Below are 15510 nucleotides of genomic sequence, written 5' to 3'. Positions count from 1 at the left end.
TGCCTCGCTCCCAGGAGCAAGCATCAGCCCAGAGGCACTCTCACTTTGAGGTGGGTTGCCCTGAGAGGTGTGGGTCCTCAGCCCCAGAACCAGAAACCCAGTCTAGAACCCCAGAGCCTAGAAGAGGCACCCAGACAGCATTTAACTGTGAAAAGAGCCGATTTTTGTCCGGGAGAGAGAGACACACCTCTCGGGCGCAGAAAACCTCATTCACAGCCACTTACCCGGGGCTCTGGCTGGGGGAGAGCTTACAGGACTGGAGTTGCAGGAGGAGAGTGTAAAGTTGGAGGCCCAGGGAGAGACACTGTGGGGGATGGCCACCGAATCCCCATGCTGAATCATTCTCCAGTACTGCAGTCGCCAACTTTTTTGGGTGGGCATCCCCTTTGTGCAGCATCAGCCTGGGGAAAAGTAGCTGCTATACCCTCAGGGTCTCTCCTACCCCAGTCATAGAGACAGGTTGTTCTGAGAGGCCAGGAAGCAAGAGGTGAATCAGTGACTCAATTTTCTGGTGTTGAGACCCGAGCTCCTCCCACACTCTCCGGAGTCTATGACCGTTGCTTCCACCTCACAAGAGACTCAGCTGAAACTGTCCTGAGAGGGGGCAGTCCACACCTCTGGGTCTCAATGGCCACACCCACCAGGCCTGAGAAAGTCTGGACAGATTGACACCTGGGGCCAAGGGACAGAGCCACACCCACTACCCTGCCTAATTGAGAATTGCTGCAGGCTCTAGACCCATGATGGTGAACCTTTTAATAAAAACCAGCCACTTTTGCAGTGCTGGTCAACCTGGTCCCTCCCCGCACAAGTGGGTGTTCCAGTTTATGGTGGGTAGTGCCGGTGCCATGATTGGCCCACCATGAAAGCTAGAACACCCAAGGGTGGGTGGGAAGGATCAGATTGACCAGCACTGCAAAAGTGGGCGGTTTTTATAAAAAGGTTCGCCATCACGGCTCTAGACTCTAGCAGAGGTTTGTTCAGCTGCTGAGCCCAACAAGCAGACAGCAGACAGGCTGCATGAAGTAAAACTCAGGAAAACATGGCCATCTAAGCAGACTTTTCCCCAGGACCAGAGTGGGTAAAAGCTATCCTAGGTATACACCTGGTATGATGTCCATGTGTGCCTGGGTTCAATAGAGGCAACCACAAACTCTGAATTGCTTTAGCTCCAAGAAGGTTGCTGAGCACCACTCATGGGCAGTGTCTCCCACTGGTCTGTGCGGGGCTTCCACCATGGAGGCCCAGGGCTGGCACATCCAGGAGCCAGCTGTGGAAAGCATTGGTTCAGGACCCAAAAACCCTTGCTAGAGTAGTATCATAAGGAAAAGCTCCTTACACCAAGCTCAGCTAAAGCGAGTTCTGCTGTGGACCTGTGCAGCTCCTAATAACAGTGCAAAATTAAGGAAACATACTCATCAAGAAAAAATGGGACCAGGAGGACTCTTCAAAATGCCATTGGCAATATCCAAGTGCCCCATAGCCCCAGTTTGCTTTATTATATAGCCATATACAAATCAAGGAAGTCCTTGATACAAAGTTATACATCCAAGGCTTAAAACAGGAACTCTCCCAAGGCATAAATAGGATGCAATAGTGAAATCTACCAACATCTGAAAACAAACAAAGAGTCAGAGGAAGGGCATGTATTGATAAATTGCTTCCAGCAAGTCAAGGAAGCAAATGAAGTGGGTGCAAATACTCAGCTTCATAGCCAATATGGAGGTGGAGGGGGGAGAACTTAGCCTTTTGCTAAACCTCGAATCTATAATGGCTTTTTGCCATTTACGGTCCACCACATACACCCCTTTTCTTTTCTTTTTAATTTTTAATTTGTGTGCTGAGACTTACACTCATCTTATTGATATTTCCTAGTTTCCCAGATTCTAATTTGGAGGCAGACTGAAAAAATACAAAACAAACACAAAATTAGTATAACCAATGCTAACAGATACCCAAACAAACATTCTAATACATTACAGTGATTAAAGCCTTTAAGCAATTCTTGGCCAATATAACAAGAATCTATAAAAGAGTATTGTCTTTAACATGTTCACCAAGTCCAAATTGGCATCAATACTATTCCAAATCCCTGAAAATGCAACCTAACCCCAGTTCAGTCCATTAGGAGATGTCACAGGAGAAGTAGTCCAGGAAAAGTCCACATTCAGGAAAAGTCTGCATGGAACTGGAATTGTTGTCATATTTCTATACTTTGCAGCTAGCGTCCAAGTCCCAGTGACTGCTGCTTCTAGCCGGTAATGATTCAGGTAGACTGGAAAAGCCATCTGCAGCATATGTGGAGATGGAGCTTCTGTTCTCCTCAACCTGGAGAGATGAGACCAGGGTGCTTTTCCCTGGTGCTCTGCAACCGTGGCTTGGTGAAGAGAACCTTGGGATACACTAAGCTGGGTGGTAGAGTAAATTTATAAGTTGGGAAAAAAGGAGCTCTAAATTAGGAGTAGGTCCCAGCCTAAAATATGAATGGGGCATTGAGGCAGGAGGAATAAAGAAAAACTATATATTAAACAAAGCAGCAGAAAATAGGACTATCAACACTCACAACAGAGATCTTCGAGGGAAGAATAAAAAACCTGACTATTCAGGCAAGACATAGTTAAGTGGCCCTTGTACAAATGAGATCAGTTTACCTGTTTCTTGGAAGAAAGACCCTAGGCTCATCCACAGTGTCATAGATGGGGCTGAATGTCCTGGGCACCTTCAGCCTTCAGTGGCAAATCCCAGCATTCTGGACAAGGTTAGGTCACAGGTGGCTGGAGCAGGGCTGGAAAAGACTGAACCCTTAGAGGAGCGAGGGGGAAGCCCACCTTCCAGTGTCCCTGTTTCCTCACAGAAGAGGCATGTAAGCCTGGCAGGCTTTGACTCAATGACCTTCCTTTCCACTCTTGAAGCAGGGCCCAGATGGAGTCCTATGAGACCCCTTTGGGGTGCTGGAGCCTTTAAGGGCATATCCCAAGAGCTGGTATTTCACCTCTTGGTACCTTAAAAGCTATGCTCAGAGATCTCGCTGAGGGTTTGAGGATCCCCATCGCCTATATAAAACTTTTCCATATATCTGGAGCTATTTGGAAAAAAACACAACAGTGTTATTAGCTGGATCAAATAAAAGAAGATAGAAGTTTGCAGGAGAAAAGGATTTGGTATCTCTTGTTCATCAGCATTCAAAAGAAAATTTTTATTTAAAGTAAAAAGCATGATAAGGTAGACCCATAGGAGTTTCAGGATATGACTCCCCCTTTTATATTTTTTAAATTGACCTTAAATATTTGCTGGATACACTTTAATAATACCTTGACTTTAAAGATTTTAAGAAATACCCATAATTTGAAAGGTTTACAAAATACAGTAAATGCTTTTGCTACATATGCAGGAGCATTGTCAGTTTTAATCACTCAAGAAGTCCAATAATAGAAAATGCACACAAACAATGAGCTATAACATGTTTAGCAGCCTCTCCTGTTCTGGCAGAAGCTACTATAAATCCAGAATAAGTATCCACTGTAACATGGACAACAGACTGTTTGCCAAATGAAGGTATATGAGTAACATCCATTTGCCAAAGTTGTCCTGGTAGGAGTACTTGAGGGTTAACTCCAAATGAAGGGACAGATTGTAGTATAGGACACCTTGGACAATCTGCTGTGCTGCTTCCCGAGAAAGTTGAAACTGTTTACACAGGGCTGCAGCATTCTGGTGATGAATAGTATGAAACTGGATTGCTTGATCTGTCATGGTTGCTCCAATAATTTTCTTATGGGTAGCTTGATCAACAAGAGCATTCCCTTGTGCTAAAGCTCCAGGGAGCATGGTGTGAGCTTTAATATGTCCTATAAAACATGGAGCTCTATGTTGGCGTACAAGTCTTTGAAGAAGGAGAAACTGCTGAAATTGTTCATCAGCAGTTGTCCCTAAGACAGCAGTCTCTATAGTGGAAACAACCATAAGTAAATATTTGCTGTCTGTATATAGATTAAAGGAGGAACATGGCAAATGCTAAAAGCCATGATAATGGCATGTAATTCTAGTATTTGTGCTGATTTTAAGGTGACTGTTTCAGTATAAAGTTGTCCATTGATTATTAAGCCTGTAGGTGCTTCAGGAATGGGCTCATTAACAATTGTTTTAGGAAATACAAATGTAGTTGTTATTGAAAATTGAACTATTTTATCAGTAGTGAGAATCAATTTGGCCTGTAAAATTTGCAAAAGCTAAAAGGTGAAGGAGGACAATCTGACTTTGGGTGATGGGTATGCAACAGAATTGAATGATAAGATAACCTGGACATGTTTTCTTTGAATATATGTACCCTGAGTTATTGATGTCACCCCATTAAAATATTCTAGTTCTATAAATAAATAAAAATTTATTTATATAAAAAAAATCTCTAAAAAAAAATTTGCAAAAGCAATTTGCCATTTAGTGGAAGTTTCCTAGAGCCATTGTTGTTGATGCTTTGAAAAAAGAAACAATAATTTGAGTCTCAAAACCTATAAACTGTAAGAGTCACCTACACCCTTTGATAATCAAGGTGACAAGATCAAAATATGGAGATAATACTTTCTTAGGAGTAACAGCTAAATGAATCCATTCAATAGGACCTGAAGCTTGCCACAATAGTCCCATTGGAGTGTAACTTCAGGGACAAATTAGTAAGGCAATTGATTCTTCAGGATTAATGCATTTTAGTTGTGCTTGTTGCAAGGCTTTTTCTACAAGCTTTAAAGCTTGTTGTCCTGCAGCTGTAAGTAGTTGAGGAGAAGCTGGTTCAACCGAGCCTCTAAGAATATCAAAAAGTGGCTTTAGTTCTCTAGTAGTTAATTTCAAGGAAGGTCTAAGCCAATTAATGTTTCCTTATAGTTTCTGAAAATCATTTAAAGTTCACAAATGATCTGTCTTGATTTCTATTTTCTGTGGGCAAATTTGTTGTCCCTCAATAATTTGTCCTAAATAAGAAAAAGGTAAAGATTGCTGTACCTACCTTTTCAGGAGCTATATAAAGTCCTGACTCTTTCAAAGAATATTCTAGTTGTTGCAAAATGGTCAACACAGTGTCTTTATCTGGATGAGCGATAAGAATATTATCCATATAATGAATTATGTATGCCTTAGGGTGCTGCCTTCACAAGGTAGGACTGTTAGTCATACCTTGAGGCAAAACTCTCCACTGGTATGGCTACATTGGAGCCTACAAATTAAATGAAGGAACACTGAATGCAAAATGCTTGCAATCATGCAGGTTTAAAGAAATAGTAAAAAAGCAATCCTTGGCCCTGGCCGGTTGGTTCAGTGGTAGAGCGTCAGCCTGGCGTGCAGGAGTCCCAGGTTCGATTCCCGGCCAGGGCACACAGGAGAGGCACCCATCTGCTTCTCCACCCCTCCCCCTCTCCTTCCTCTCTGTCTCTCTCTTCCCCTCCCGCAGCAAGGCTCCATTGGAGCGGGGATGGCCCAGGTGCTGGGGATGGCTCCTTGGCCTCTGCCCCGGGCGCTAGAGTGGCTCTGGTCGTGATGGAGCGACGCCCCGGAGGGACAGAGCATCGCCCCCTGGTGGGCGTGCCGGGTGCATGTGGGAGTCTGACTGTCTCTCCCTGTTTCCAGCTTCAGAAAATACAAAAAAAAAAAAAGCAATCCTTCAAGTCAATAATTACAAGGTGATAATTCCATGGAATGGCAGTAGGAGAAGGGAGTCCTAACTGGAGAGGACCCTTCATTTTTATAGTCTTATTTATTGCTCTCAAATCTTGTAATAGCCTCCATTTTCCCAATTTCTTTTTAATGACAAATAATAAACATATTCTGTGGGCTATTAGATGGTTCAATGTGCCCAAGCTGTAGCTGCTCTTGTACAAATTGAGCAGCTGCCTTAAGTCTCTCCTGAGAAAGGGGCCATTGGTCTACCCATGCAGGATTATCTGATTTCCAAGTAACTGAGTCTGCACAATGCACCATTGGTGTAGCAGGAGCCACCAAGGCCTCCATGCCAAATTTTGATATCCTAATCCACACCTTCTGGTATTGGGTGCCACCTTTATGAGGGTGAGAATTCCCCGATGTTCTTTTCCTAACCCCTTAGTGGGCAAAAATCCCTGATTAAGCATCTGAGTACTGACTAAACTATTAGGACTGACAAGCAACACTCCCATATTTTTCAAAATATCTCTACTGCACAAATTAACTGGCCATCCAGGGAGCACATAAGGCTTAAAAAAATCCAGAATGACATTCTTTATCTTCCCATTGTAAAAAACTACAACTTTGTTGAGGGGATTTACTCTGCCCTATACCTTGTAATTCTGTGGCTGCTGCATGAGTGGGCCAGGAAGGAGGCCAATGTAGCTTAGCAATAACAGAAACATCAGCTCCAGTATCTAAAGGTCCTTTAAATTTATACCCTTGTATTGTTAGTTCCATTTCAGGGCATTCCTGACCTATTTTTTTAATCCAATTGGCAAAATCAAAGGAGCCAAATCATCAATTTCCTTGAGGCCCCTTTTGTAGGATGTGGCCTGAGAAGCAGAATTAGCATTCTTACACTATTCTTCTAACTGCCTGAATTAGTCATGAGACAAATTCTTGAAATAACTTATTAGGCCCCTGCTTAATTTTGCTCAATTCCTTTATTTTGCCTAACTGAGTATAACCTTACACATAAACAAGACAATTTACACACAAAAAACACAAGTATAACATATAACTTTGATCCTAATACTTGAATTGCTATTTGGCTTCTAACTCTGAACACACCTCACAATGCACTAACCAAATCAGTAAGTCTTAAGGATCTACATTCTATTCTATTTAAATTTAAATGAGTGCTCCATACGATTTCTAAAAACATTTTATTTTTTTCTAAATATTAGAGCCAGCATTTCCAATTTTTGCGTGCAAAAAAAGAGAGAACAATTCAGGCCTTAAAAACAGACACATATTAGACAACATTAAACAATGACTAAACAGAAACAAGAATTAGATGAACCAGACAAACCAGAGAGAAACCTGGGATTTCAGAGCACATCCAGATTAGAAAGATGCCTGCCTGATATTAGTCAGGGCATTTTCAGACAGAGGGACTGAAGGATGTGACTAAACAAAATCTCCCCGAGAAAACTTGCTCTCGGCAGCTGCTGGGATATTTTCTATAGTCAGAGCCAACAGAGGTCCCCTGCCTCAATTTCCAGGCAAAGAATAAGAAAGAAACAAAATAATAGCTCAGAAGATTATAATTAAAACATTAAAGAAAATCAGACCATGACAGGAAAAGCTGTAACTTTTCTAATACCTGAGTCTCCTATCCATTCTCAAATTCTATAGTTGCTGTAACCGGTGGCTCAGGTTGACTATGCTGAGATTTCTCCCCTACCTCAACAGCCCCTTCATGAAAATCCAATTTCCACAGCAAATAATCACTCCCAGAGAGACAAGCACGAGCAATCACCTTCCAGTTCTTTGGGGGAAGAACCTTTGCACTAATAGTATCTGATAAACCAAGTGAAAAAGGGGCAGTAGGCCCATACTGAACACAAGCAGGTTTAAGCTCTTTCAGAGTTCTAAAAGGTACAGGTTCATGTTCTTGCACTAGTCTCCCTGTATCATCCTGTCTTTCTACAACAGGAAAACAAGTAAAGCAATTTATTGTTTCCCCTACAAAAAGGTCCCTTATTTTTTACCCTATCTGTCCCATAATCTTTTACTCCCGACTACACTTTCCCCAAAAACTTTCTTTACTCATTGTGCGCACTTCACTTTGGGGAGTTCCATCACCTTCCTTCAGTTTTAGTTTCCTCATACTCATACTCAAGTCTTCTGTTCGGGCACCACTTGCCACGGACCTGCGCAGCTCCTAATAACAGTGCAGAATTAAGGAAACATACTCATCAAGAAAAAATGGGACCAGGAGGACTCTTCAAAATGCCAATGGCAATATCCAAGTGCCCCATAGCCCCAGTTTGCTTTATTATATAGCCATATGCAAATCAAGGAAGTCCTTGATACAAAGTTACATATCCAAGGCTTAAAACAGGAACTCTCCCAAGGCATAAATAGGATGCAATAGTGAAATCTACCAACATCTGAAAACAAACAAAGAGTCAGAGGAAGGGCGTGTAAATTGCTTCCAGCAAGTCAAGGAAGCAAATGAAGTGGGTGCAAATACTCAGCTTCATAGCCAATATGGAGGTGGAGAGGGGAGAACTTAGCCTTTTGCTAAGCCTCGAATCTATAATGGCTTTTTGCCATTTACAGTCCACAACAGAGTTCCACTCTCTCTGATCAGCACTGGCACAGTGGCTTGTGTGCATTGGGTAGGGTGGAGCTTCACAGTCAGCCAGCCTGGGAGCTAGATATTCTGTCCTGCAAGGCTAGATTCCACAGGAGGAAAGGAGAGAGACTTGGAGAATGGACATTTAAAGTGTGGGTCCCTATGAGTCTAGTACTGGATCTAGTCAAGGGGCTTAGCCACCATAGGCAGGGGCACAGTCAGCCCCAGGAGAGAAATCTCAGTCTTCCTCCCTGAGGCCAGGTTTCAACAGCTAAAATAACTTCTGTGGAGGGGACTGTCAGTCACACTCAGTCTGAAATTGCTGCTCACCTTGTTGGGGAGAAATAAAATTTGAGTATCCATCAGTGGCTGAGGGATCAAGCTCTGGAGTAGGGGCCTCATTCCCTGTACTGAGTTCCTGACCAAGAACCCCCTGAAGGAGGGGGTTCCAAAAATGCTGTATTCACAACCTCAGCTTCCCTAACCCACCATGTGTGCAACCTGTGGAGGGGTTGATTGGGTGAGGCCAATCTCAACCCACAGTATAGTCTCACTACAGAAAATTCTGTGGGAAGACCAGGCAGCTGCAAAAGGAGGAGGAGAAGCTGAAAACTGGAGACAAATTTTAAAGAGCTTGGAGCTTTTACGGAACTCTTGTCATCTCTAAGCAGGAGGAAGCTGATCCTGCTACAAAGGTTGGCCCCTCTCACAGTACCCCAAAACAAAAAACACAGATACAAACAGCAAAAAATGCAATAACTGCAGACTGGTAGCCCACAGCGGGTTACAAACAATAGCTGATGGCAACTCAAGAAGAACTAGAACCAACACTACTAGTACTAGGTGGCAGACAGCACCAATCCTAGACTCAACTACTTACACAAGCAGCACACCCAAAGATGGGGTTTAGCAGGCAATAGACACTGTGGAGAATAAATACGCCCAACAGGGCAGGCATTGCACAGTGTGTAATACACATAATCAAGGTTGACCATGAGAGCCAGCCAGCTTGAAGGAATAAATGTACCCATGAAAAGACAACTGCATCTAATACTCCCATACAACAAGAGGAAAAACAGTACCCTCAAGAAGCATTCATAGAACAAAGAAAACAAGTGGCCTGGAGGACAGTACCACGGAGCCCATCTTCTTCATAAAGACCACACAAAAATTCCAAAGTCAAACAACACTACCTAATACACAGACAAAATGGGCAGACAGAGAAATGTGACTCAATAAATCAACAAGAGATATCCCAGGAAGAGAACTGAATGAGATAGAAGTAACTAAACTACCAGATGCAGAGTTTAAAACAATCATTTTTAGGATGCTCAAAGAGCTTAGAGCAACAATGGATGGACATAATGAGAACCTTAATAAAGAGATAGCAAACACCAAAAAGGACTTTGAAATCATAAGAAAAGAACCAGTTAAAAATGACAAATACAATATCAGAAATGAAGACTACACCAGTAGGAATCAATAGCAGGCTGGATGAAGCCGAGGATAGATCAGCAATTTAGAGGACAAGATAAATGAAAGCAAAAAAGCAGAGCAGCAAAAAGAAGAGTCTCAAAAAGTCTGAGGAAATTCTATGAGAGCTCTGTGAAAACATGAAAAGAAACAACATCCGCAAGAAGAAGAGAATGAACAAGGAATGGAGAAACTGTTTGAAGAAATCATAGCTGAAAATTTCCCTAAATTGATGAAGGAAAAAGTCACACAAGTTCAAGAAGCACAGAGAGTTCCATTAAAGAGGAACCCAAGGAGGCCTACACCAAGACACATCATAATTAAAGTGTCAAAGTTAAGAGACAAAGAAAGAATACTAAAAGCTACAAGAGAAAAGCAGTTAATTACCTACAGAGGAAACCCCATAAGGATGACATCCACAACTTAGCAGAAACACTTGAGGCCAGAAGGGATTGGCAAGAAATATGCAAAGTGATGCAAAGCAAGAACCTACAACCAAGACTTCTTTATCCAGCAAGGCTATTGTTTAAAATTGAAGGAGAGCCCTGGCCGGTTGGCTCAGCGGTAGAGCGTCGGCCTAGCGTGCGGAGGACCCTGGTTCGATTCCCGGCCAGGGCACACAGGAGAAGCGCCCATTTGCTTCTCCACCCCTCCGCCGCGCTTTCCTCTCTGTCTCTCTCTTCCCCTCCCACAGCCAAGGCTCCATTGGAGCAAAGATGGCCCGGGCGCTGGGGATGGCTCCTTGGCCTCTGCCCCAGGCGCTAGAGTGGCTCTGGTCGCAATATGGCGACGCCCAGGATGGGCAGAGCATCGCCCCCTGGTGGGCAGAGCGCCGCCCCATGGTGGGCGTGCCAGGTGGATCCCGGTCGGGCGCATGCGGGAGTCTGTCTGACTGTCTCTCCCTGTTTCCAGCTTCAGAAAAATGAAAAAAAAATAAATAAATAAATAAAAAATAAAAATAAAATTGAAGGAGAAATAAAAAGCCTCCCAGACAAAAAACAAAACAAACAAACAACAACAAAAAAAAACTCAAAGATTTTATTACAACCAAACCAGTACTGCAAGAACTGTTAAGGGGCCTGCAGTATAAAGAGCAAAGGAAAAAAAAGTTGAGAAAAAGAGGATTGTAGATTTAAAGAATAAAATAGTAATAAACAACTACATATAATTAATAACCTTAAATGTAAATGATTTAGTGCTCCAATCAAAAGACATAAGGTAGCTGTGTGGATAAGTAAAAAGGACCTGTACATATGCTGTCTACAAGAGAACCACCTCAGAAAAAAAGATACACATAGACTGAAAGTGAAGAAATGCAAAAAAAAAAGTATTTCATGCAAATGGAAATGAAAAAAAGATGTGATACAAATACTTTTATCTGACAAAATAGGCTTTAAACCAAAGTCTATAGTAAGAGAAAAAGAAGCTCACTACATAATGAAAAAGGGAGCTATTTAACAGGATGATGTAACCAGTGTAAATATCTATACGCCTAATATAGAAGTACCTATATATATAAAGCAGATTTTGATGGACATGAAGGGCGAGATCAACGGCAATACTATAATAGTAGAGGATTTTAATACCCCACTAACATCAATGGATAGATCCTCCAGACAAGAAAATTAACAAAGAAGCAACAACCTTAAAGGACACACTAGATCAATGGGATTTAATAGATATCTTCAGAACAATTCACCTTAAAGGAGCAGAATATACATTCTTGGCAAGTGCTCATGATATATTCTCTAGGATAAAATAGACCACATGTTTGGAGACAAAACAAGTCTCAATAAATTTAAGAAGATTGAAATCATATCAAGCATCTTCTCTGATCAAATGGCATGAAACTAAAAATCAACTACAATAGAAAAACTGAAAAACATTCAAATACATGGAGGCTAAATAACATGGGTTATTAAATAACAAATGGGTTAACAACGAGATCAAAAAAGAAATCTAAAATTTCCTTGAAACAAATGAAAAAGAGCAAACAACAACTCAAAATTTATGGGACATAGCAAAAGCAACCCTGAGAGAGAAGTTCATAGCATTACAGGTATACCATAAGAAGCAAGAAAAAGTTCAAATAAACAACTTAACCCAGCATCTAAAAGAATTACAAAAAGAACAACAAATAAACTTAGAGGAAGTAAAAAAAAACAACTTAGAGGCAGTAGAAGAATACAAATAATAAAGATCAGAGAAGAAATAAATGATATAGAGCAGGGGTCCCCAAACTTTTTACACAGGGGGCCAGTTCACTATCCCTCAGACTGTTGGAGGGCCAGACTATAAAAAAAACTATGAACAAATCCCTATGCACACTGCACATATCTTATTTTAAAGTAAAAAAACAAAACGGGAACAAATACAATATTTAAAATAAAGAACAAGTAAATTTAAATCAACAAACTGTCCAGTATTTCAATGGGAACTATGGGCCTGCTTTTGGCTAATGAGATGGTCAATGTCCGGTTCCATATTTGTCAATGCTAGCCGTAACAAGTGATATGACGCACTTCCGGAGCCGTGACGCGTGCGTCCCGCGTCACTGGAAGTAGTACTGTATGTGAGCGATGCCGCCACATACAGGACTCCAGGAACACAGGATGCGGATGACCACTAATGAAAGAGGTGCCCCTTCCAGAAGTGCGGCAGGGGCCAGATAAATGGCCTCAGAGGGCTGCATGCGGCCTGCGGGCCGTAGTTTAGGGACCCCTGATATAGAGTCTAAAAGCAATACAGAAGATCAATGAAACCAAGAGCTGTTTTTTTTAAAAAATAAACATTGATGACCCTTTAACTGGACTCATCAAGAAAAAAAGAGAGAGGACTCAAATAAATAAAATTAGAAGTGAAAGTGAAGAAGTAACAACTGACACCACAGAAATACAAAGGATTGTAAGAAAATGCTATGAAGATCTGTATGCCAAAAAATTAGATAACCTAGGTGAAATGAATAAATTTCTAGAAACATATAATCTTCCAAAACTCAATCTGAAAGAATCAGCCCTGGCTGGTTGGTTCAGAGGTAGAGTGTCGGCCTGGCATGCAGAAGTCCTGGGTTCGATTCCTGGCCAGGGAACACAAGAGAGGCACCCATCTGCTTCTCCACCCCTCCTCCTCTCCTTCTTCTCTGTCTCTCTCTTCCCCTCCCACAGCCGAGGCTCCATTGGAGCAAAAGATGGCCCGGGCGCTGGGGATGGCTCCATGGCCTCTGCCCCAGGCGCTAGAGTGGCTCTGGTCGCAAAAGAGTGACGCCCTGGACAGGCAGAGCATTGTCCCCTGGTGGGTGTGCTGGGTGGATCCTGGTTAGGCGCATGCAGGAGTCTGTTTGACTGCCTCCCTGTTTCCAGCTTCAGAAAAATAAAAAAAATTAAAAACTCCCAGCAAACAAAAGTCCTGGACCAAATGGCTTAACAGGTCAATTTTACCAAACATTCAAAGAAGAACTAACACCAAGCCTTCTCAAGCTATTTCAAAAATACAGGAGAAGGGAAGACTTCCAAGCTCCTTTTATAAGGCAAGGATAATCCTCATTCCAAAACCAGGTAAAGATACTACAAAGAGAAAAAAAAAAAAAACTATAATCCAATATCCCTGATGAACCTAGATTCTAAAATTCTCAGCAAAATATTAGCAAAACAGATCCAGCAATACATGAAAAAAATTATACATCATGATCAAGTGGGATTCATTCTGGGGAGGCAAGGTTAGTACAATATTCACAAATCAATCAATGTAATTCATCACATAAACAAAAGGAAGAATAAAAATCACATGATAATATCAATAGATGCAGACGAAGCATTTGATAAAATCCAGCAACCATTTATGATCAAAACTCTCAGCAAAGTGGGAATACAGGGAACATACCTCAACATGATAAAGGCCATCTATGATAAACCCACATACTCAAATCCACATACTCATACAGCCAACATCATACTCAATGGGCAAAAGTTAAAAGCAATCCCCTTAAGATCAGGCACAAGGCAGTGGTGCCTCCTTTCACCACTCTTATACAACATAATTCTAGAAGTCCTAGCCACAGCAATCAGACAAGAAGAAGAAATAAAAGGCATTCAAATTGAAAAAGAAGAAGTAAAACTGTCATTATTCACTGATGACATGATAGTGTACATAGAAAACCCTAAAGTCTCAGTCAAAAAGCTACTAGACCTGATAAATGAATTCTGCAAGGTGGCAGGATATAAAATTAATATTCAGACATCAATGGCATTTTAACACAACAAGAATAAACTGTCTGAAAGAGAAATTAAGGAAACAATCTCCTTCACTATTGCAACAAAAAATTAAAATACCTAGGAATAAATTTAACCAAGGAGGTAAAATACTTGTACTCGGAAAATTATAAAACATTGATAAAAGAAATCAAGGAAGATACAAACAAGTGGAAGCATGTACTGTTTTCATGGATAGAAAGAATAAACATCATTAAAATGTCTATGTTACCCAAAGCAATCTATAAATTCAATGCAATTCTAAAAAAATACCAATGGCAAACTTCTAAGATATAGAACAAATATTCCAAAAATTTATACGGAACCAAAAAAGAACATGAATAGCCTAAGCAATCTTGAAAATGAAGAATAAAGTGGGAGGTATCACAATTCCTGATATCAAGTTATACTACAAGGCCATTATACTCAAACCAGCTTGCTACTGGCATAAGAACAGGCATACAGATCAATGGAACAGAACAGAGAACCCGGAAACAAACCTACGCCTTTACAGTCAATTTATAATTGACAAAAAAGGTAAGAGCATACAATGGATTAAGACAGTTTCTAGTAAATGGTGTTGGGAAAATTGGACGGGTACATGCAAAAAAATGAAACTAGACTACCAACTTATGCCAATCACAAAAATAAACTCAAAATGGATAAAAGACTTAAATGTAAGTAGTGAAACCATAAACATCTTGGAAGAAAATATAGGCAGTAAACTCTTTAATATCTCATAGCAATATTTTTGCTGATTTATCTCCATGGGCAAGTGAGATAAAGGACAGGATGACAAATGGGACTATATCAATCTAAAAAGTTTTGCACAGCAAAAGACTCCATGAATAAAATAAAAAGATAACCCACACAATGGGAGAACATATTTGTCAAAACATCTGATAAGGGGTTAATAACCAAATTTATAAAGAACTTCTATTATTCAACACCAGAAAGGTAAACAGTCCAATTAAAAATGAGCAAAAGAACTGAATATATGCTTCTCCAAAGAAGACATACAGATGGCCAATAGGCATATGAAAATTTGTTCAATGTCACTAGTCATCAGAGAAATATAAATTAAAAGCACAATGAGATACCACCTCACACCTGTCAGAATGGCGCTCATTAACAAAACAACATACAATCAGTGCTGGCAAGTGTGTGGAGAAAAGGGAACCCTCCTGAATTGCTGGTGATGCAGACTGGTGCAACCACTGTGAATAACTGTATCTGGTTTCCTCAAAAAATAAAAAATGGAACTGCCTTTTGACCCAGCCATCCCACTTCTAGGAATATATCCTAAGAATACCAGATCACTGATTCAAAAGAATAAATGCACCCCTAATGTTTATCAGCATTGTTTACAATAGCCAAGATCTGGAAACAGCCCAAGTGTCCATCAGTGGACAAGTGGATTAAAAAGCAGTGGCACATATATACTATGGAATACTATGCAGTTGTGAAAAGAAGGAAATCTACCGTTTGTGACAGCATGGATGGACCTGGAGATTA

This window comes from Saccopteryx leptura, chromosome 4 (genome assembly GCF_036850995.1).
Source record: "Saccopteryx leptura isolate mSacLep1 chromosome 4, mSacLep1_pri_phased_curated, whole genome shotgun sequence".
NCBI lineage: Eukaryota > Metazoa > Chordata > Mammalia > Chiroptera > Emballonuridae > Saccopteryx > Saccopteryx leptura.
The sequence above is the reverse complement of the archived record's forward strand: the minus strand, read 5'-3'. Positions refer to the sequence as shown.